Source organism: Lagenorhynchus albirostris, chromosome 18 (assembly GCF_949774975.1).
Source record: "Lagenorhynchus albirostris chromosome 18, mLagAlb1.1, whole genome shotgun sequence".
Taxonomy (NCBI): domain Eukaryota; kingdom Metazoa; phylum Chordata; class Mammalia; order Artiodactyla; family Delphinidae; genus Lagenorhynchus; species Lagenorhynchus albirostris.
Window position 1 is genome coordinate 71,115,364 of NC_083112.1, and position 21,683 is coordinate 71,137,046.

Genomic DNA, 21,683 nt, shown 5'->3' on the forward strand with positions numbered 1-21,683 from the left:
TTTTATGCCTTTTGAGTATACATTTTATAATTGTTCTTTTTCAAAGCTGTCATTTACTTTTCATACTTTCTCCCTTTCCTTTTCAGTCCTTCCCAAGGTTTCTGCATTCTTAGGAATGCCTCCTTTCATGACCCAATCATGATGTAATGGAGGTACTGATGCTTTTACATAAAGAACTCACAGGGAGGTGTGTTGGCACCATCCTTGGTTCTTGTTTCTCATCAGAAAAATCCACTTACACACTCTTCTCCCCTTTTCCTGTCTAGTGTCTGCCCTCCTCCGTGATTGTTAAGCCCACCACTGTCGATGAAAATTGCATCAGGAAAGGAAGACTTTATTCAAAACTACTGCAATAGAGGTCAACATTACTGCAGTAGGAGAGAGATTGAACTCAACTCTACTTAAGTACTAAATTCAAGAGTTTTTAAGTACTGGCATGAGCCAGTGTGAATGTGCTGAGGACACAAGGGAGGAGTTTCATCAATGTGATTAGGCATCTGTGTTTCCTAATTGGTGCTTCTACCCTCCCTGGAGACTTGGAGAGAGAGGTGTGATCTTCCTAATTACATTTCAAAGGGATGGCTTTCAGGTCCTTGAGAAAGACATTCCTGGGCTATAGAATTGGCAAGAGGCTGGGAGAACATTTACATCTCAAAGAGCAGAGAAAGAATTTACAATGGCAAGTTCTCTAAAGCACATGCTCTAAGAAAAGAGAGGTCAGGGGCCCATTAGTCAGGAAGAAATCTTTGTAAAATGTAGTGAGGAAAAGTTAGGGCCCTCGGATCTATGCAGACAGCTGTATTAAAAACGGTAGCCATCCAACCTCTTCCCCATGCCTGACTTTTATTTCCTCTCATTAGCACCCCTGATGTGCGGAACTTCTCAGTTTATTAATGTGTAGGGAGGCACAGCATGAGACTTACATCTGGAAGCTCAAAGCAAGCAGCTATTCTTCAAAACTACAGTAACCAGGTTACTTTACAAGAGTCCCTCACCTACCAAAGAAGAGCTAATCGAGTAAGTGTCCACATTTTAGATATTTGGGAAGGGTATTGGTCCTTTCTTCTTTCTTAAGTCCTCCACAGAAAATCCTGAATGGTGGTCATAATGATGTCAACCAGCCTTGAACCACTACTTTGCAGCAATCCATGGTTTTGATGCTAGCACATGCTAACACTTGTAAGTCTTAGTCGTATTGTATAAAAAAGCAAAGTGAGATGACAAGAAGTATAGTGACTTTCTTAGAGTCACTCAGATAGTGATACTTTGGGGAAATGAAATGTTTTACAGATTAGCTCTGCCATTTACTGTCTCTATGACCTTGGCCAAATCATTCAACTTCTCTGTGGCTGATGTCCCTCATCTATAAAATGGGAATAAATAATAATACAAAATTAAGGGGTGGTTGGGAGTTGATGAGAAAATAATCCATGTACAGCCTGCAGAAGATTCCTGAGCACATAGGAAACACTTGATAAACTTTAGGAATTATGATTTACTGGCTAAATCTGGGTTCTGCATGATTCTAAAACTCATGCTTGTTTTTTTATTGTCATGATGTCATCTATGTTGTTGTAACCTCATCAGTTACCTAGAGGTTTGACTGAAAGTGTTTTTGTTAAACATAAAATTCTAAGGGCACAGAGGGGCACATAAGGATTACAGATGGCACCTGTTCTTCTCCTGTTTTCCAGAGAGACTTTATTTCTCTCAATATCAGATTCTTACAGAATCTAGTCTTTTATACCAGTTGTCCAGGCATTAAAATAATCTCTGTAGCTACCTGATGTCTGGGTTGATCATTTTTTGTTCTACGATGTTCATAAAAGCAAGAAAAAAGTAAACTTTTATTCATTTAATTTCGGCAGCTGAGACCAAGATGACAATATGATATGCTCCAGCTTTTACTCTAATTGAGCTTATGACTCTTTTCTTCTTGACTCTGAGTTACATCTTTCCTTGATCCAATTTATTGTTCTCTGTTCTAAGTTTTCCTTAAGATTTCCCTTAAATCTAACTCACTTTGTGAATTTCTAATCCTAATTCACGCCCACAGAGTGTAAGGTTGACAAGATGTTTCTCCATTCTTAGTCATCTGGACGTTGGAGGTACCTATTTTTCACTGTGAAAGTATCTTGATACTTGATAACTTGAATAAGATATCAATGGTATTATTGAATATTCTCACTTAAAATGTGTATCTGTTTTCTATTTTAATTTTTCAGGAGAATGGAGTGACTAATATTTACTCTGATATTGAATACAAGCAGCTCAAAATATCTGAAAGAAAGCAGGTTTATGCCTCAATTGTTGAAATAATTCTGAAATATTTTGTTTATGAATATGTGATGTAGTTCATTTCTTTTGGCGAAATGAAACACCAACTTAAAAGGGGTTATCAGAGGCTAAATGCTCTCATCAGTGTCAGTGTTGATATTTTGGGCATTGTTCCAACGGATCATAATCTGAGAGATAATGATTCTAGTGCTGTTTTCCCCAGCTGTTCTTAGTAGTGGGAACAGCTGCCATTGTTACACTTATAAACTCTATGCTTGGCAGAACTTGTGATGGAGTCTGAAAATGCATTTTTTGTTTGTAGGTTTCTTTTCCTGCACGGCAAAGTTATGTTCAGATTTAAAACAGGAGCAATACAAATGGTCTGGTTGACAATAACAAAGCCTAGGAGACTTGGTAAGAATTCAATTGCACTTACAGACATCTCCTTGGATCTTCTCTTTATCCTGGTTGAGTGAATCATTTGTGATATACTTATTTGAATAATCTTGTCTTACATGTAAAAAAAAACCCTCAAGGACAAATGTAGGTGAGTGGAGCCCACAGTCTGCCATGTTGTGAGATGTAAGATTAACGAGGTTAGAAACTTCTGCTGCTTTTCGTGGATGATGATTCTTCATCAGGAATTCACCTTCTCTCACCTGGGTCCCTTTGTGCCCAATGCCAAACTGGGAAGACAGCTGGACTTGAATAGAAGTGCATACAAAAAAGCTTTCCCTGTGTGAGGCCTGTCGGCAGTACAGAGATTGAACCAGAAACTTTGGCCTCATTAGCCTCGTGTTCTACCAGCTGGCTCTAGGAAGAATTAATATGCAACATGAAATGATTTCTCTGAATGATCAGAAATAAAAGAAAATGGATTTGAATCAAAGTGTCTTTTTTACCTGAGTTATATTGTATCCAAGGAATCTTCAAATTTCCTGCATCATAAATCATACAATGGCACTAGACATCTCACCAGATGTCAGATACACAACTTCAGGAATATCATGTCGTGGGCTGTACATATCTGACTGTGGAGCTTTCTTTTTAATTATTATTATCATAAAAACCTAGAAGTTTTGCCAGAGACTGTTACAGTGTTTTAAGCCCTTTTGAAGCTACATTTGAAAAAGACTTCAATCATACCTTTATTGAGACTACTTTTTTTTTTTTTTTTTTTTTGCGGTAAGCGGGCCTCTCACTGTTGTGGCCTCTCCCGTTGCGGAGCACAGGCTCCGGACGCGCAGGCTCAGCGGCCATGGCTCACGGGCCCAGCAGCTCCGCGGCATGTGGGATCTTCCCGGAGCGGGGCACGAACCCGTGTCCCCTGCATCGGCAAGTGGACCCCCAGCCACTGCGCCACCAGGGAAGCCCAATTGAGACTACTTTTAAAAAACAAAATCTTACATGTAAACTTGATAAAAGGAAAAGATGTCTGAAACCCAATAAACGTGGACATTGTCCAGGATTCCTTCTAGGTTCCCTTCTCCATTTACTTTCTTAGACTTTCCACCTCCAGAGAATGCTCAAAATCGTTTTGGAATCTTTTCTAAATGCCAACCTTTCATCTACTGCCTGGTGGAATTTTCAATTTGCATAAATCCTTCACTTCATCAAATTGCAGAGCATCTCCCATAAACTATATTATTTCTTAAAGTGGCATTCCCTTTTGACTTTTGTTTCTACTGGTACAGCTTCCTTTCCTCAATCACTCAAGTTTAATTCTAGGTCATGACTGCTCGTCAGCTTTTTTCTTTCACTTGACTGTATGCTCCCTAAGTACCGGAATTGTCATCCTTTTATTCTCCATTGCCTGCTGCAGTTCTTACCACACTGTAGTTGTTGAATAAACATTTCTGGAATAAATGAATATATATATTTTAACCTTTGCTTGCTTTGATACTCTTCTTATGATTAAAGAAATTGAATAGATAATCAAAGAATTTGAATGCAAAATCAAAAGTAAAATGTATAGAAGGAAAAGTCTCTCTTTCATTCTCACCTTCCAGGTATGCGGGCCTCTCACTGTTGTGGACTCTCCCGTTGCGGAGCACAGGCTCCGGATGCGCAGGCTCAGCAGCCATGGCTCACGGGCCCAGCCGCTCCGTGGCACGTGGGATCTTCCCAGACCGGGGCACGAACCTGCGTCCCCTGCATCGGCAGGCGGACTCTCAACCACTGTGCCACCAGGGAAGCCCTTGGTGCTGTTTTAAAGTTGTTTTTTGTATAAATCTTGCACGGGTCTTATTAAATTTATAGGTGTTTTGTCATTCTATTGTCTTTTGTATAGGGCCTTCCCTTCAGTTATATCTTCTAACTAGTTTTTGTTTGTATGTATACAAGCAACCGATTTCTTCATATAAATTTTGTTTTATGTCATCTTTCTGAATTTTCCTTTTGTCTGAAGTAATATTTTATTATGTTTTCAATTTCTCAGGCCTACATCATATCAGCTAAAATTGATTGTTTTCCTTCTTTCCTTTGGAATTTTATAACCGTAATTCTTTTCATTTTATTTTTGCCTTGTTCCTCATTTACAGTGTTAAATGATGGCAGTTGGTTTGGTCCAGACTTTAGTGGGATTATTTCAAAGTTTTCTGATTCAAGTATTTTGCTGACTTTTGAGTTTATCTATCTATCTACCATGTCTTCATTTGTGTGTGTATGTGGGTGTATTTGCATACCTACATAACTGTATATGAGTATATATAATGTACATATAAGTGCTTTTTCAGCATATATGTAGTTCAATTTATACTTGTGCCAATTTGAGTCCTCTGAGAAGTATATGCTCAAAAAGGATTAAACAAGCACAATTAGTGGGGGAAACACATGAGAAGAATAAAGGGTGCAGGGCAGGAGGAGCTTGTAATGCAGGCCTGGTAGTTGTGAAACAAGAAAGGGAAGGAAGGGAGATTTGGTGGGAAGATTCTCAGATGCTGGAGCAGTTCTAAGAGAGTTTGGCCATCATTATGGGGAGATCCTGGGCCAAAGTTTTCCATTAGAGGAGTTCTGTGAACCTTCACTATTGCCCTATCTGTGCTCACCCCTGACTGGAGACGCCTGAGCACCACTGCAGCATTGGTGTTTCATGTGGTGGTCAATCCAGAGGGGTGGCTGCTGATACCAGTTAGCTACACACCCACACAGATCTCTCTTGAAGTAAAGCTGAGAAGCTCATTTGTATGGTTTCCACAATTCACACTTCTAATTAACTACTGGATTCTTTTTATCTTTATATAGAATATTTGCATTTCTGCTCTCAGGGCATGTTGGAATTTTCCTGAGGCAAGAAAGTTGCTCCAAAGCATTTCAGGTCTTGGGCAACCCTCATGTTAACGTTTGACATAGAAGCTGGTATATATGTTCCTATCCCACTCATGCACACTTAGAAGACCAGATCTGAAATAGAGCCTTATAGTAGAAACTTTTATGGCTACAGATATTGAATTCAGGAGAGTTATTCATTCTGCCTTCTTCAGTAGAAAAGAAGGAGAAAAGAAATACAAAGACTTTTGAGCTGGAGAATGGTAAAAACACAAATTTTTTCAAACCCAAGAGGCAAAAACTACGTGAACTTTTGGTGTCAGATATATACCTGTGTCTAAAATCTGGTCATTACCACAAATATTTAACACTCAGAGCCTGAGTTATTCCTTCTTTGAATACACAGGTAGAAACCGTTTCCCAGCATCCTTTGCACTAGGTATGGTCATGACACTAAGAGCCCAAAGTACCTCTTTGAACACACAGGTAGAAAGCGTCTCCCAGCATCCTTTGCAGTAAGTATGGTCATGTGACTAAGTTCTTTCCAGAAGAATGTGAGTAGAAGTGACATGTGCCCCTTCCAGGTGTGGCCATAAAAAGCTTCAATATGAGATACTCTCTTCTTCTAACTGGATTCAAATAAGGATGAGGCAGTAGGTGATGGAGCAGCCGCAAGATGGAAGCCCTTCCTGAACGAGACTGGAGGAGAATAGCTACTCTACTGAGAACACCCACCCAGGGTTGTTACATAAACATTAAGTAAGCATGCCTCATGCTGTAGCTGTTCAATTATTAAGTCGATTTATGATTTAGAACACTGAAAGATAATAAAGTGAGCATTCAATGCTAATAAATACATAAAGTTTAATTTATAGTAGATGCTCAATAAATATTAATTCCTGCTCTAGTCTATGGCACGACCATAAGGTACTTGACAATGTATGGTTTTAAAATAACAGAAATAAAATTTAAATAATCTAAATCTAGGCTATATTTAAGGTGTATACATATCCTAATCAAATTTCTGTTAATCTGTTATTTATAGAACATGATTGCCTATACAATAATAGTAGCACAGGAACTGTAGAGCCGGAACGTTTTCTGTAAGTTTTTTGGATGTCGGAAGATCATTACTCACTCATTTATGTATGATTTAAAAGAAACCCTAGGGGAGTGACGGAGGCAGGGCCAGGAGCTCAGGCAGCAATGCGCGGACCCGGGCAAACAACACCCTGAAATTGGGTGACATCATCTGCCTTGGGAGGAGTTACAGGCTTTAGCACTTCTGTGTGCCCATTTTGCTGGAAGACATACTCCAGGATGGAAAGGCAGCCATGTGGCTGACAGGGTCTTGGTGCTCTGGCCAGGTGTCAGACCTGAGCCTCTGAGGTGGGACAGCCGCGTTCAGGACATTTGTCCACCGGAGACCTCCCGCCACCTCGTAACATCAATTGGTGAGAGTTCTCCCAGAGATCTCCATCTCAACGCTAAGACCCAGCTCCACTCAACAATGAGCAAGCTACAATGCTGAATACCCCATGCCAAACAACTAGCAAGACAGGAACACAACCCCACCCATTAGCAGAGAGGCTGCCTAGAATCATAAGTTCACAGACACCACACAACACACCACCGGATGAGGTCCTGCCCACTAGAAAGACAAGACCCAGCCTCATCCACCAGAACACAGGCACCAGTCCCCTCCACCAGGAAGCCTATGCAACCCACTGAACCAACCTCACCCACTAGGGGCAGACACCAAAAAGACGAGAACTACAAACCTGCAGCTTGTGAAAAGGAGACCCCAAACACAGTAAGTGATGCAAAATGAGAAGACACAGAAATACACAGCAGATGAAGCAGCAAGGCAAAACCCCACCAGACCAAAAAAATGAAGAGGAAATAGGCAGTCTACCTAAAAAATAATTCAGAGTAATTATAGTAAAGATGATCCAAAATTGTGGAAATAGAAAGGAGAAAATACCTAGGACCTAGAAGAACTAAACAGCAAACAATGATGAACAGCACAATAAGTGAAATTAAAAATTCTCTAGAAGGAATCAATAGCAGAGTAACTGAGGCAGAAGAACAGATAAGTGACCTGGAAGATAAAATAGTGGAAATAACTACTGCAGAGCAGAATAAAGAAAAAAGAAGGAAAAGAATTGAGGACAGTCTCAGAGACCTCTGGGGCAACATTAAACACACCAAAATTCGAATTATAGGGGTCTCAGAAGAAAAACAGAAAAAGAAAGGGTCTGAGAAAATATTTGAAGAGATTATAGTAGAAAACTTCCCTAATATGGGAAAGGAAATAGTCAATCAAGTCCAGGAAGTGCAGAGTCCCATACAGGATAAATCCAAGGAGACACACGTCAAGACACATATTAATCAAACCATCAAAAATTAAATACAAAGAAAAAAATTTAAAAGCATCAAGGGAAAAGCAACAAATAAGATACAAGGGAATCCCCATAAGTTTAACAGCTGATCTTTCAGCAGAAACTGCAGGCCAGAAGGGAGTGGCAGGACGTATTTAAAGTGATGAAAGGGAAAAGCCTACAACCAAGATTACTCTACCCAGCAAGGATCTTGTTCAGATTCCACAGAGAAATTAAAACCTTTACAGAGAAGCAAAAGCTAAGAGAATTCAGCACCACCAAACCAAAAGCTAAGAGAATTCAGCACCACCAAACCAAACCTTTACAGCAAATGCTAAAGGAACTTCCCTAGGCAGGAAACACAAGAGAAGCAAAAGACCTACAATAACAAACCCAAAACAATTAAGAAAATGGTCATAGGGGGCCTCCCTGGTGGCGCAGTGGTTGAGAGTCTGCCTGCCGATGCAGGGGATACCGGTTCGCGCCCCGGTCCGGGAGGATCCCACGTGCCGCGGAGCGGCTGGGCCCCGTGAGCCGTGGCCGCTGAGCCTGCGCGTCCGGAGCCTGTGCTCCGCAATGGTTGAGGCCACAGCAGTGAGAGGCCCGCGTACCACAAAAAAAAAAAAAAAGAAAGAAAATGGTCATAGGAACATACATATCAATAAGTACCTTAAATGTAAATGTATTAAATGCTCCAACCAAAAGACACAGACCGGCTGAATGGATACAAAAACAAGAGCCGTACATATGCTGTCTACAAGAGACCCACTTCAGACCTAGGGACACATACAGACTGAAAGTGAGGGGATGGAAAAGATATTCCATGCAAATGGAAATCAAAAGAAAGCTGGAGTAGCAATTTTCATATCAGACAAAATAGACTTTAAAATAACGACTATTACAAGAGACAAAGAAGGACACTACATAATGATCAAGGATTCAATCTAAGAAGAAGACAGAACAGTTGTAAATATTTATGCACCCAACATAGGAGCACCTCAACACATAAGCCAAATGCTAACAGCCTTAAAAGGGGAAATTGACAGTTAACACAATCATAGTAGGGGACTTTAACACCCCACTTTCACCAATGGACAGATCATCCAAAATGAAAATAAACAAGGAAACACAAGCTTTAAATGACACATTAAACAAGGTGGACTTAATTGATATTTATAGGATATTTCATCCAAAAACAGCATAATACACTTTCTTCTCAAGTGCTCATGGAACATTCTCTAGGACAGACCATATCTTGGGTCACAAATCAAGCCTTGGTAAATTTAAGAAAATTGAAATTGTATCAAGTATCTTTTCTGACCACAATGCTGTAAGACTATATATCAATTACAGGAAAATAATTGTAAAAAATAGAAACACATGGAGGCTCAGCAATACACTACTAAATAACCAAGAGATCCCTGAAGAAATCAAAGAGGAAATCAAAAAATATGTAGAAACAAATGACAATGAAAACACAACAACCCAAAACCTATGGGATGCAGCAAAAGCAGTTCTAAGAGGGAAGTATATAGCAATACAATCCTACCTCAACAAACAAGAAAAATCTCAAATAAACCACCTAACCTTACACCTAAAACAGAGAAAGAAGAACAAATAAACCCCAAAATTCACAAAAGGAAAGAAATCATAAATATCAGATCAGAAATAAGCAAAAATATAATGAAAGAAACAATAGCAAAGATCAATAAAACTAAAAGCTGGTTCTCTGAGAAGATAAACAAAATTGATAAACCATTAGCCAGACTCATCAAGGAAAAAATGGAGAAGACTCAAATCAACAGAATTAGAAATGAAAAAGAAGTAACAACTGATACTGCAGAAATACAAAGGATCATAAGAGATTACTACAAGCAGCTATATGCCAATAAAATGGACAACCTGGAAGAAATGGACAAATTCTTAGAAAAGCACAACCTTCTGAGACTGAACCAGGAAGAAATAGAAAATATAAACAGACCAATTACAGGCACTGAAATTGAAACTGTGATAAAACATCTTCCAACAAACAAAAGCCCAGGACCAGGTGGCTTAGCAGGTGAATTCCATCAAACATTTAGAGAAGAGCTAACACCTATCCTTCTCAAACGTTTCCAAAATATAGCAGAGGGAGGAAAACTCTCAAACTCATTCTATGAGGCCACCATCACCCTGATACCAAAACCAGACAAAGATGTCACAAAAACAGAAAACTACAGGCCAATATCACTGATGAACGTAGATGCAAAAATCCTCAACAAAATACTAGCAAACAGAATCCAACAGCACATTAAAAGGATCATATACCATGATCAAATTGGGTTATCCCAGGAATGCAAGGATTTTTAAATATATGCAGATGAATGCAATAAACCATATTAACAAATTGAAGGAGAAAAACCATATGATCATCTCAATAGATGCAGAAAAAGCTTTTGACAAAATTCAACACCCATTAATGATAAAAACCCTCCAGAAAGTAAGCATACAGGGAACTTACCTAAACATAAGGCCATATAAGACAAACCCGCAGCCAACATCGTCTCAATTGTCAAAAACTGAAACCATTTCCATTAAGATCAGGAACAAGACAAGGTTGCCTACTCTCACCACTATTATTCAACATAGTTTTGGAAGTTTTAGCCACAGAAATCAGAGAAGAAAAAGAAATAAAAGGAATCCAAATCAGAAAAGAAGAAGTAAAACTGTCACTGTTTGTGGATGACATGATACCATACATAGAGAATCCTAAAGATGCTACCAGAAAACTACTAGAGCTAATCAATGAATTTGGTAAAGTAGCAGGATACAAAACTAATGCACAGAAATCTCTTGCATTCCTATACACTAGTGATGAAAAATCTTAAAGAGAAATTAAGGAAACACTCCCATTTACCACTGCAACAAAAGGAATAAAATGCTTAGGAATAAACCTACCTAAGGAAACAAAAGACCTGTATGCAGAAAAGTATAAGACACTGATTAAAGAAATTAAAGATGATACCAACAGATGGAGAGATATACCATGTTCTTGGATTGGAAGAATCAATATTGTGAAAATGACTCTACTACCCAAAGCAATCAACAGATTCAATGTAGTCCCTATCAAATTACCAATGGCATTTTTTACGGAACTAGAACAAAAAATCTTAAAATCTGTATGGAGACAAAAAAGACCCCAAATAGCCAAAGCAGTCTTGAGGGAAAAAAACCGAGCTGGAGGAATCAGGCTCCCTGACGTCACACTATGCTACAAGGCTACAGTGTGGTACTGGCACAAAAACGAAAATACAGGTCAATGGAACAGGATAGAAAGCCCGGAGATAAACCCATGCACATATGGTCACCTTATCTTTGATAAAGGAGGCAAGAATATACAATGGAGAAAAGACAGCCTCTTCAGTAAGTGGTGCTGGGAAAACTGGACAGCTACATGTAAAAGAATGAAATTAGTACACTCCCTAACACCATACACAAAAATAAACTCAAAATGGATTAAAGACATAAATATAAGGCCAGACACTATCAAACTCTTAGAGGAAAACATAGGCAGAACACTCTATGACATAAAGCACAGCAAGATCCTTTTTGACCCACCTCCTAGAGAAATGGAAATAAAAACAAAAATAAACAAATGGGACCTAATGAAACTTCAAAGCTTTTGCACAGCAAAGGTAACCTTAAAGAAGACAAAAAGACAATCCTCAGAATGGGTGAAAATATTTGCAAATGAAGCAACGGACAAAGGATTAATCTCCAAAATACACAAGCAGCTCATGCAGCTCAATATCAAAAAAACAAACAACCCAATCCAAAAATGGGCAGAAGACCTAAATAGACATTTCTCCAAAGAAGACATACAGATTGCCAACAAACACATGAACGGATGCTCAACATCACTAATCATTAGAGAAATGCAAATCAAAACTACAATGAGGTATCATCTCATACTGTTCAGAATAGCCATCATGAAAAAGTCTACAAACAATAAATGCTGGAGAGGGTGTGGAGAAAAGGGAACCCTCTTGCACTGCTGGTAGGAATGTAAATTGATACAGCCACTATGGAGAACAGTATGGAGGTTCCTTAAAAAACTGAAAACAGGGGCTTCCCTGGTGGCGCAGTGGTTGAGAGTCCGCCTGCCGATGCAGGGGACGTGGGTTCGTGCCCCGATCCGGGAGGATCCCGCGTGCCGCAGAGCGGCTGGGCCCGTGAGCCATGGCTGCTGAGCCTGCACGTCTGGAGCCTGTGCTCCGCAATGGGAGAGGCGACAGCAGTGAGAGGCCCGCGTACTGCAAAACAAACAAACAAACAAACAAAAAAAACCTGAAAACAGAACTACCATATGACCCAGCAATCCCACTACTGGGCATATACCCTGTGAACACCATAATTCAAAAAGAGTCATGTACCACAATGTTAATTGCAGCACTGTTTACAATAGCCAGGACATAGAAGCAACCTAAGTGTCCATCGACAGATGAATGGCATAAAGATGTGGCACATGTATAGAATGGAATATTACTCAGCCATAAAAAGGAACAAAATTGAGTTATTTGTAGTGAGGTAGACGGACCTAGAGTCTGTCGTACAGAGTGAACTAAGTGAAAAAGAGGAAAACAAATACCGTATGCTAACGCATATATATGGAGTCTAAAAAAAAATGGTTCTGATGAACCTAGGGGCAGGACAGGAATAGAGACGCAGACATAGAGAATGGACTTGAGGACACGGGGAGGGGGAAGGGGAAGCTGGGACGAAGTGAGAGAGTGGCATGGACATATATACACTCCCAAATGTAAAATAGATAGCTAGTGGGAAGCAGCTGCATAGCACAGGGAGGTCAGCTTGGTGCTTTGTGACCACCTAGAGGGGTGGGATAGGGAGGGTGGGAGGGAGACGCAAGAGGGAGGGATATGGGGATATATGTATACATATAGCTGATTCACTTTGTTACAAAGCAGAAACTAACACACCATTGTAAAGCAATTATATTCCAATAAAGATGTTGAAAAAATAAATAAATAAAAGAAATCCTTGTCTAACACATATGGTTCCTCCTACAATAATAGTCCAGAAGCAATATTTTGTAGCTGACCTTTGAGCGAGTGAGTTCTGGGCGAAAGCCACAACACTGTAGTTTTTGGCACTAGTCAATATCTGTATGGTAGCAAACTTGGCAATATTCAAAACAATGTTTTTTGAACAACTTTGATGTGTCACTGTTTGAGGCATGCAAGTTTTATATGTCACTCATAAAGGACATATAGTATTTGCACATCTTAGTTAAGAAGAAAAAATAAAGATTTCCTAATCTTCAACTATAATATTATACTAAACCTAACTGTTTGTATTACTAACTCTACATCAGATCCTTGCCCTGTCTGGGAAGGCAGATTTGTTTATAAATACACAAAACAGCAGAATGGCATTTGTGGAAGGGCTGGCAGAAGGCATTTTACACACATAATCTCATCTGAGCCTCAGTAGTCCTTTGAAATAGGCATTTCCCACTATTTATGGATGGCATTAACTGATGTTCAGTGATGGTAAATAAATACAGGCAATGAGACCCAAGAATAAAATGTTAATCCTGGAGTTGATTATGAGCCTGACTGTGCCCAAACCGATGTTCCCTCCATCAGACAGCACTGATGTACTGTGGATTATGTGTGTATGCTCGAGTGTATTCCCTAAACAACTGAAGCTTACTGTTTGAAAACCTAAACTTTTAATGATTAATTTGTAAGAAAATCCTTCTAAAACCCAACTTCTCTTAAAGGAGGTTATTGTTATGCACATCTTTTAGGGTATTACACTTGCCTTTCTATCAGTAAGGGTTTTTACTAACTGGGATTTTTGTTAAACTATATTTTCCCTCATCTTTATTTTCCACATATGGCAAATGTCTGTATTAATACCTATCTCACAGGATTATTGTGTCAGTTTAATGAGAGACACAGACATAAAAAGTGCTTTGAAATCCAAAAACTGCTATACAAATATTAACTATTTTTTTTTTGCCACTGAAGTAGAAAGATTTCATCACTAAAAATGTCTTTAGATAGATTGAACAACAGCACCTATCACTGGGTATTTGCATGTCTCAGTTGACAGCATAGTATACTTCCACTATTCTGATTGGACAGGAAGGGGTATATGTTGCCCTTTTGTGTGATTTTGTGTGTGCATATGTGTGGTGTGCACCACGTGTGTGGCGTGTGGCACAGGTATATCTATATTCTATTTTTATTTATATATTTGTCATGGCAAGGTACTCTTTTCACCTTTTTTTTCAACACAATAAATAATTATTTCTTTAAAAACATTATCTTTTTCCAATCTTTCATCTATTTCTTCTCTGTGCAGTTAGGGGATTGCATTGCTCCCACATGTACCTTCCAGCTCTAAAGCTCTGAATCCATTACTATTTGTTGAACTCTCTCCAACACTTCCCCACGCCTTGGGAGTTTGTGGTCACAGCTCACTGAATCAAGCCACAGAAGGGATGAAGGGTGGCCCAGGATTATATGTTATTTTCAAAGAGTTGATCATAGTTGACATAAGTCAACGAAGTACAGGGTTTAAAAATCAGCTATATTTACAAAGAAACAAGTAGATACACGTGGAATCCTTCTAGCAAAAGCTAATGTCGTACATTATTTAAGTCCTGATATATTCAGTATCATTGATAGTTTAAAATATCCTTATTTGAACCCTTTAGAGCTGACGTGAGTGCTGAAAGAAATTCAAACACTTTGAAATATACAATAAAACTTCCTTTGGAGATGTAGTATTTGTAAAATTTAAAACACTTTGAGAGTCTAATAATTAAGGATTTGTCACCGGCAAAGCCCATTAACAATTCTCGGGAAATAAAAACAGAATCTGGGTAATAAAATAAAAGTCTAACCTTTTTTTTTCCTTTGTGCTCAGTCTAGTTTCGCTGTTCACAGTGGGCAGCGTGCAGAGGTCTCACTTCGGCACCCTCAGGCCAGAGTTCCTGATGCAAAGCGGCTGTGCCGGTACCTCAGCTCGGCGAGCCGTGGGCGGAAGTTGCGCGCGTAGCTCTCGATCCAAGATGGCGGCGGGGGGCCGTGTGCAGAGACGCTGCACCCGGCACGGGATCTGGAGCTGTGAGCAAATGCGCCTGCGCCAGCCCGCGAAAACGCCTCCTCCCTCACCACTGGCTTGAGCGTTGTGAAGTGGCACCGCTCACGGCCTGCCGGGGAGCGTGTGCTCCAGAGCGAGAGCTGACAGCTTTCCATTCTCTCGTCAAAGGATAAAACTTTCCTTTGCTTCTGAGCCGAATTCGAGCCCGTCCTGTTGGCTCAAAGGACGCTGGGAACCCTTGCTGAGGCCTGACTTGAAAAGGTGAGTAACGGATTCAAAGAGAGAAAGATGATTTTACGCTTACCGTGGAAAAGAAGTCTTAGGAAAGGAACTCAGAAGCATAGAAATAGCCATAGAACTTACCTAGGCTATTTTCATGTTTATAGAAAATCGCCGTTTTCACAAAACTCAGTTCTCGAAAATAGTTTATGGAAATGAGGTTCGAATGAAGCAACATCATCTCACTTTGATCACAAATTTCCAAAGGGGAACCTTTAAATATATGGGAATACTGTGAAGCAAGTTGTAACAATCATGCTTTTGAAATGTATAAATTGAACTTCAATATACAAGGATAGTTTTTTCCATAGACGAAGAAAAATATCGAATTAAGGCATATCAGCATGAATTATTATATGCTGTGATAAAGGTCACTATAATTTATGTTTTGCCCCTGTAATAGGCACAGTTCATGGAAATTGGGGTCTCTTAAATAAAGGCTCTTTCACTATATAAACCCTTCACTAGAGGACATGTTAACAAGCTCCTTTTCTCAGCTGTTTCTTTTCATCCCAGTGGATAGGGTAAGGGAGCAGGTCCTGGGATGCACCTCTCCCTTTAAGTTACCTCAGCCTCCAAATAAGTACAGTACTTTCTTGCTCCCAGCCCTGGAGAGCAGGAGGGGCGTGCTGCTTTGTCCCACCTGCTGTTTAAAAACAAAGCAAACAAAAAAACACAATCCCCTTTTCTCTAAAAGGTGTAGCCAATTTATGAAGAGATGCAAGAAAAAGGAAGTTTTTTGGTGAGCTCATTCATGGTAATTGAAATACAACAAAACTGATTTTTTTCTGAACTGTAACTTTTGCAAAATGAAGAACCCCAACATATAGATATGAAAAAATATATCTTAAAAATTGTTCAAAATAAGATACACAGACAGCCAGTGTAAACTTAGTCCAATGCTTTATAACATCTATAATTAAAGAGCTGTAAGTGGTGTTCATACTGGTGTCCTTGTAAGACTTCAGAATTCCAAAATGACTTTTGAATTATATGAGTTTTTGTGTTAATTGTGTTGTAATTCTATAATTCAATAATTTGCAAATTCTCTGATATCCTATGCTTGGCTTATCTGTTAATTTTCATATAATCAGTATATTCAATTCCCAGAATAAATAAAAATAATGAAATGGGAAAAATGGGTGAAGGTAGTCAAAACATACAAACTCACTTATAAGGTAAATAAGTCCTGGGAATTTAATGTACAGCATGGTAAGGAAAAAGAGAATTCTAGACATTGGACTTTACGTGCCTGTGATTAAGGTTTCTTTCAGAAGAATAATGAGAGAGAAATGATAAAAAAAACTTTATTGCCCCTGGTAAAGTGGAGTCAGACTTTTCAGGAAGATGTTAAGTATAATGAATTGTAACTAAGAGTTGAGAGTTTACATTTTAAAAGCAGGTATTTTTAAGCAACTAAGTTATTAATAAGAGTCTAGCTGAAGTTCATTCTATAATATCATAACTGTGCTAGTGTTTATATTTTAGCAGTGATAGTAAACTAGAGGCTTATTTCCCAAAGTATATCTGATATAAAAATAGCCCTTTTCTTTGAAAGTTGTATCTACACTTATTTTTACTTAAAACTTTTTTTGGTTAATTTTTCCAAGCACATACATTTATGGTGGTGTGTGAACAGAAGCTGTAATTTTAATAACAGGAAACAAAAAGTTCTTCACAAGCTAAAAGTAAGAAAGGTGACATGCATCAATTTTATAGAATGAAAAGGCTCATTATGCATTCACTAAGGCATAGAATAATTTGAGGCATCGATAGCATAAAATTTTGGCTTCTTAATGTTTGCTTAATACAATTGAATAAGTACAACAATAATATATCAAAAATGTATCAGTAAGATTTTTCTAGATTTTATTAATTCCAATACAAATAGATTTTTTTAATAAAGACAAAATGGGAAATTTTTCTAGCATTTACCTTTTATGAAAAAATAGTCTTTTCCAGCATAGGTTTGTTTTTCAAGAAGATATTTCATTGCAGGACTTAATAGACTGGTTTGCTCACATTTTCTGTCAGAATGAAAAAACTCACTAGAATTATAGAGTCTTAAGTAGCCAAAAAAAGTTGTATGTTTTAAGCTGTAGAATTTTATAAAGTGACATGGGGAAGATTAGTTGAAGCAATATATTTTCCTGAGTTTTCTCTAAACAGAGAATTAATTTATAGAGGCTGGCAGATGAATATTCATTCTGCGCAAATTAAAACTATATTTCTGAAGATAATTTCAAATATTTTATGCATAATTATTTATAAAGTGGTTATAGTTATTTGGGAAATAGCTATAGAAATAATTAACATAAATAATAAACTTCAAGCCAAAGAGCTTATTTTTCCCTTATATAAAAGCTAGGAAAATACATTTGAATTAAAGGCATGCGTGATGCTGTAATCAACATAGTAGAGAACAAACTGCACAATGTCAGAATTCTGGAGCTCTTGAAGGATGGGGTAAACATGAAAACTTTACTGAGCCATTGGGTGAATTTTGAGTTGAAGTTATGTAAAATTAAAGATTGGAAGGGATATGTACATTTCTTAAAATGTTTTCAGAAATTCCTTAGTAGAAATTTATATCCTTCTGAAGCTGAAAAACCATTGGGAAGCTTTAAAAGTGGAAAGCATAATAAGGAAGTTTTGTTAGGATGTATAACTTTTCGGAAATGGTTAGGGACAAAGGATACAGAAAAACCTTCATTTACAGTTAAAATAAATTTATATCTCTAAATGCCAGTTAGCAGGCCTCCATTGACTCTTGGTGATTCAGTCTTTAATGAAATCATAAATGTTTCCCTAGAGCGATCTTGCACATCTCCCCAGAGGGCAGCAAAAGTACCCTGAGGTAGATCTTGGATGCCTGCCATGTCCCACCTGCAGCCGAAGGGGTTCTGATTTCCTCAAGCAGCAATGTCCAGGTGGAGGCCCGAACACACAGGGCGTCTGGCTTACACGTCATGTATTATGTACATCTGGAACAATGTCAAAGCCATAATTAACACAGAGGCAGATTTTTGCACCATATTGTGGAGCACCAAAACACCCAGAGTAGAACACATCACCATTTTCTTCTGAAACTTAGCTCTTGGATGTCCAAAATAATGCCGAGTTAAAGGAGAACTGTTATAATTGTTGTCTTCCCTACAGATCTATAGAAATAAAAAAAGCATTTAAATTTAGACATGATTTTTGCATTATTTTATTTACAAATTAAAATTCTGAGAATATTTTGAAGTTTTAAGAAAATTTTGTTGAAAATAAGTTCAAGAAAATTAATTTCAGATTTCTAAAAAGAACTTCAGTGAGGCAGAAAATATAAATTAAAGCAGATTTTAGGAAAAAATATCTAAGATATGTCTACTGCAACAAAAACCTTAAACAAATAAAAGGAATTTATCAAAGCTAATTTGTTTTAAAAACAACATGATAGTTACATTGTATTTATGCTAAATATATTTATTTTTAATGATGCTCTAACATTGTAGTTAAGGGATCTAATGATGCGAAGAGCTTATCTTTTCTGGTATTTTGTTTTGATGATAAATATCGATACAAAATATCTAATCAAAAAAAGTACTCCAATGTCATTAGTACAATTCTTCCATAAGAGTTAGTTCATTCACACTGATCTATTTTATTTTCATTGTTGAATTTAAATAGTTATATATCACACATTATTTTCATGCAGTGAGGATCTTTGTATATCAGTAATCATTTCTTTTTTGGTTTATAGTACTTATAATAAAATGTCAACAGGATTTTTCAGTTAAAAATTTTAGATAAATTTTACTAGATGCTACAGGAAACAAAGGTTAAAGAGAAATGGACTCTAAAATCATTTTCAGAAGGACTGTAATAGAAATGTATTTCTTTTATATGTTGAATTTCTCAACCTTTTTGGAAAATTTATGAAATATTTAGTGCTCCTGAAGAGTTGTTTGACAACTTAAAAATTACTTTTCACGTAAAGGTGATTCCAATTCAATAAAATATAAAATGAAGTACAATGAGAAAATAAAACCCAGATAACATTCAACCAAAGAAAAGAAAACACTAAAATATTTCTATTTCAAAATAGTAAGGTGAGGTATATTTAGTTTATGGTCCCTCATGATCACACTGAAAACAACTAAAAGAGTGAAAGAATAAGAAATATAAATAGTGGTCAAAATGTAAAAAGGGAAGAGAAACATTGGCAGACATTTTCCAAAGGATCTATATAAGAAAATAAATTTTCAAAGAAACGTAAGATTTCCAAAAATTGTTCTCCATTCTGAGAACTTTCCAACAATTCCTCTTTAAGTGAGAAAGGAGAGAGAAAAAATCAAATTTAATAAATACAAGGGCTTAAGTATGGAATTATAAGACAACAGAATGAGATGACAGGTAAGCTGGCAGACATCAGGAAAGAAATGAAAAAAAATTATAGACACAAAAAGCACATAAGAAGTAACAGAAAACAGAATACAGGAGCTAAAGCAATTATGTACATGGTGGACAGGCTGGAGGAAAGGAGACTGGAAAATCACAGGTATATTATACAGGATAATAAAGAAGGCAGACATTAGAGAGTCAGCAGGTCAATACTGTATGTTCCTTACAAATATGACAGAATAAATGAAAAAGAAACATTTAAAGATAAAACAGAAAAGAATACCTGAAGTGTAGGTAGACCTGAAACTGCAGTTTGAATCAACCCTCCAGATCCCCAGAAAAACTGACAATAATCAACTCCAAAATTTATGCTGAAAAAGGATGTAAATTCAATGGCTGAAAAAAAAGTCTACAACTATTTAGGGAGGAAAAGTCATCAAATAGTAGAAAATATCAAGTCACTCTTAGAATTTTCTACAGCAACATTCAAGGCCAGTTGATAGCGGAGGGTTGCCTCAAAAATTCTAGGGGAAGCTATCAACCTCCAATTTTGTACTAAGTCTTTGAATACAAAGTCAAAATACAGAGAGTCCCACAAATCCAAAAATTCTCAGGGATATGCAACCTAGAATATTTTAAAAAATCTAGTTTTTTCCTAATTTCAACCAACTCTGAGATATGTCCACAATCTTACATGCAGGCAATCTGGTGTTCAGTATCAAGTATAAGACACTTCAAACATAAGATTATTTACCTGACAATTAAACAAGCAACCTCATGATGAAATTCATCCAATCCACAAAGGAATCAAAATAAAGAAGTATGCAAAGAGGAGATGTGGTAAAATGACTGATGCTGAGAATTAAACCCATCTAAATAAAACAAATTATATATTTGAACAAGATGTAAATGCAATAAAACATGACAAGGAAAAAATAATGCAACCAATGAAAATAGGCCAGTGGAATAGGGAGGTAGAAGGAAACACATATATGACTAATAAAAATCTCATATATATAGCATGGAATCAACCTTACAGTATTTAGAATATAACCATGCGGTTTAAATAAAACCACAATGACTTCAAACTCAATATAGCTATCAGAATCCCTTCTTTCAATCTCAGAGATTTTTAAAGGAAGACTATCTCCTGTAGTAAAGAAACATTTACACGAAATTCCAGAATCCTTTCAGTGTCACTTCAGTTTGTATTTCTTGTCTTACATTCAATTAAAATGGGATGTAATACATTTTAAGCATGTTTAATGTAATCTTATAATCATGAAATTATTTCATTCTCTGGTTCTCAGCGTCCTCATTCATTATCGGTACGTGTCCCTGCCCACATGTGTACTTATTTATGGAAGCATGGATGCCACAGCCTTACACAGATGATTTCTAGCTGGCAGGGTCTTATTGCTTTTTTGTCTCCCTTTTTATAGACTGCTATTTTAACAGAGTATATTATCTTAATAAATCAACACAGTCTTTAAAAAATGTATTAAAAACACACCCTGATGGAAGAGTGAGGAAAAGAAATAAACAGACCATGGAGAAATGTGAAATCACAAGTGCTTAATAAAAATAAGGGGTGGTGTGTGGGAGGTTTAACCTCAATGACAGCTAACTAACCAACTAAAATTTTAAAAGTGAGAGATTATATTTTCTCATTTCAGAATATCTTCAAAGGAAAAACCACAGTAATAAATGCCCGGAAGACAAAGTCAAATGTGTATTGGGAACGTGAACTATACAAACTTCCAAGAACAGTCCGGAGATTTGAATTCCAAAAGGTCTGGTGAGTTTACATCTTTTATCTATGCAATTCACTTTAGGAAACAATCTACAGAAATAACATGAAATGCAAATAAGGGACTGATGCTTGTAGAGACTCATCCTTGCATTGCTTATAACACAGAGAGTAGATGAAACCTATTATCTGCCTAAGGAAACATTTAATATTGATGTATAAATATTCCA

General features: G+C 37.4%; 1 long non-coding RNA gene across 1 annotated transcript; it reads left to right on the forward strand.

The window, feature by feature from the left end:
- Positions 1 to 414: 414 nt before the first annotated feature.
- LOC132508801 (uncharacterized) lies at positions 415 to 4,155 on the forward strand. The gene is made up of 3 exons (XR_009536776.1): positions 415 to 1,017; positions 2,600 to 2,691; positions 2,814 to 4,155. It is a non-coding gene; the product is annotated as an uncharacterized LOC132508801 (long non-coding RNA).
- The last annotated feature ends 17,528 nt before the right edge of the window (positions 4,156 to 21,683 follow it).